Source organism: Egretta garzetta, unplaced genomic scaffold (genome assembly GCF_000687185.1).
Source record: "Egretta garzetta isolate BGI_Z169 unplaced genomic scaffold, ASM68718v1 scaffold71, whole genome shotgun sequence".
In the NCBI taxonomy this organism is placed as follows: Eukaryota; Metazoa; Chordata; class Aves; order Pelecaniformes; family Ardeidae; genus Egretta; species Egretta garzetta.
In genome coordinates, this window is record NW_009258618.1 from 907,444 (window position 1) to 910,488 (window position 3,045).

The 3,045-nt window shown below is 49.4% G+C and overlaps 1 protein-coding gene across 1 annotated transcript in view; it reads left to right on the plus strand.

The window, feature by feature from the left end:
• Nucleotides 1-2,579: 2,579 nt before the first annotated feature.
• The window catches only part of USP31 (ubiquitin specific peptidase 31), a 28,961-nt gene continuing 28,495 nt past the window's right edge, over nt 2,580-3,045 (plus strand). Inside the window, exon 1 of the mRNA XM_009648092.2 lies at nt 2,580-2,896. The gene's annotated coding sequence lies outside the window, so the exon portion shown is untranslated. The remainder of the gene's footprint in view (nt 2,897-3,045) is intronic.

Consider the following 3,045-nt stretch of genomic DNA (forward strand, 5'->3'; position numbering starts at 1 on the left):
AGGGCCTTGCTGCTGGTCTGAGCGCTTTAATGATGCGAAAAGCCCTCTGGCCTCACCAGCTGCAGTCCGGTAGCTCTGGAGAGCTGCTCCGGCTTCCCGGCGTCCTTCAGGAGAAGCAGAGCCGCAGTCCGTGCACAGTCTGGCCAAGTGTCGGCGTTGTGCCTCTGTGCCATCAGCCGTGGCGGCCGCCCCTCCGCTCTGTGGTGGTCCCCGGGTGGGCGCCTGTGGTCAGGGCACTGCCACCCCGTTCGTTACTGATGGTGTTGAAAGCCGGCCGATGGCTCTGCTGCTTTTTACTGGTGAAAGTGTCTGTTTTGCTGCTTCATACCTCAGTCGTGCTGTGTTTAGAAAAGTTGCGACTAATTGTCATTGCAGCGCTGGAGCCAGCACCTGTGAGCGCGCATGGGAGGAGGAGGCTGTTGAGAAGTGTACTTCCCGGTCTCCCTGAGCACGTGGGATTTTGGGCTGATTTGGGGAATGAGTCGCAGGAGTACAAGATTGTAACTAACTTGTATTTAATACAGTGGCATTTTCCCTGCTGGAGCCCTCGCGCTGTGGTTTGGTCTGACAGCAGCTGTTTCCTGCCCCACCCCACCATGGGCGTTGTGGTCGCCCCAGGACCTGATGTAGCAGAGGGCATGGTCTTCGCACCTACAGTTTAAAAGCTCCCTGCAGTGCTTTTGGATGCAATAAAACACAACTGTTTTTAAAGCACTTCTGGAAACAGTGAGAATATTATGAAGTTTTATTGTAACAGCGATTCCCTGGCATATAAAACTGTTTGGCCGCGTGAAAGAATGAGAGGGGAGGTGGTAGCTTCCACAGTCTTGACTGAAAGACCTTTGCTTTAGGGAAATTGTCCTTGTAGATTGAGTTGGGGAGGGGATGCACAGATGCATGCAAATACGGCAAGAACATAGTTTGCGTGTTCTCGGGCTCTGCCTTCAGTTCAGATGGGGTGCAGCAGCAGGTAGAGAGCGCAGGTACCAGCGTCTGCTCTCCCTTAATGTCTTTTGGATGGTGGGATGTCCGAGAGGCTCCAGTGAGGTGCCAGTGGCCTTTGGCACCCTCAGTTGTTTGGACTGACACGCGGCTAACACCTCCTCCCTTTGCTTCTGTTGTGTGTTGGATCCACCCTCACTGCTGTGGTGTGGGGGTATTCCCTGGGGAGCCTGGATGCTCGCCTTTGGAGCGGAAGTGCCTGCCCTCTTCCGAGGATGCCTGGCACGGGTGGCTGCTCAGGCGCTGGGTAGGGACCGTGCGCGGCTCCGGTGTTTTCAGAAGTGTTTGTTGATGGAGGAGCGCTTGGGAAGCCGATCTGCTCAGCTGTGCTACGTTTTGGTGCATCTGGTCCCGACAGCACCGCGGGGCACCTGCCTTTATCGTAACCCTTCACCACTCTAGAGGCGTTCCGGCAGGAGAAGACGTTGTGGATTTCTCCTGAGTAATAGCAGGAATAAAAGGTTGTGAAAGGAGAATTGTCTTTTGCCGGTGTAACTGATAAAATCAAAGGGGAAAGCAGACCACGTGCTAGGCTGGGATATGCTGTTTAGGCAGGCCTGCAGTAGAGGTGTTCAGATAGGAGTGACAGGAGGAGGAAGAGAAGCAGTCTGTAAGATTAAATTAAGGCCATGTTCCAAGTTCGGTTTTTCCGTAGTGAAACTTTCTTTGCTTATTTGCAGGCGTCACTAACAGTAAGCAAACGCTTTCCTGCTCACTGTTGGTGTAGCAGCAGCCCATCAATCTTCTGCCTGCCAGGTCCCCTGGAGGACCTTAAAAAGCATCTTGCTGTGGAGGATCTTGTCCCAGTAGCTCCCTTTCGGTGCTGCACAACGTCAACAGCCTCTGTCTTACTTGGAATGACTTTGTCATTATGTCAAGTACTCGGCTGTTTCTTTACAGGGGTCAATTACTTTTAATAGTAAATTAGCGCCTCTAAAGACAGTTAAGTAGCCTGAACCTGCTATTAAATTCGGTGTTCTTAATTAAATTTTTTTTCGGTGGCAGATTTGCACAGTTAATTTAAAGATGTAAACAACAGGCTTAGATTTGAGAAAGGTGAAGCTTGGCCTTTTCACTCTGGGAACTGCTGCTTCTCCCCCGAACAAGAAAAGCATCCCCCTGAGCTCATTTTGGATAGAGGCTGCAACGTTCCCTGTCTTCATTGCTTTAATTTTTTTTTTTTAAGGGTGAAAAGTGTTTTCAGGAGAGTAATTTCGGGCTTTCACTCCAACAGTAATAGCTATTGACAGTAATACTTGTTTGGCAGCCAAAAAGCTCTTTTAGCCAGCATGTGTTGGGGTTTTTGCCTTTCCCTCCCTTTTTTTGGTACTGAATACAATTGGGTGAAGACAATTCCTGATTCCTAAATACTTACCTGCAGGCACTAAGCATATTTTAGGATGAAGGATAATACTTATCCTCTTGCTCGTTCTTCTATCTGTAGGCTCTGTTCTTGGGGCAGAGGAAATTATTTTCCGTGGGAGGGTCCCTCTGAGTCCTAGTGGACAGAGGCCTTGCAGAGGGCAAGTTTTGAGATGCTTGTTACCCTTAGCTGATTTTTCTTGGTAGTACTTTTTCCCTTTTTAGGTTGGTCTTCAAGAAATGACCCATCCCATGGGTTCATGAATCATGTAGTCCTGCCGCTGAAAACAAGGAAAACGCAATTAAAACAAGTGGTTTTTATAAAATGGTTTGTCTTGTAATTGCAGGGCTGAGAGGGAGCCTTGCAAGAGAGCTAATGCATGGTGAGGGGAAGCGAAGCGCTCACCGGCCAGAAGCTAGCCCATTGTCTCTGGTCAGACCTACTTGAAGCACAAGGATCTCTGCCAGTTTCTGTATTTTAAACCTGACACTTCTGTCTGCAGAGACTTCTTTTAATAATTTTTTCTTCCCGGTATGAAGCACGGATTTGTGTGGAGCGTGGTCTAAAGTGTTTGGAGTGGCTTATCCTTGGGGCAAGGATCTGCTGTGGAAAGGGCACAGAAGAAGACTTTGGGAACACCTGTCCTCTGTGGTTGAAGTGCAGTGGAAGTTGTGGGGAAA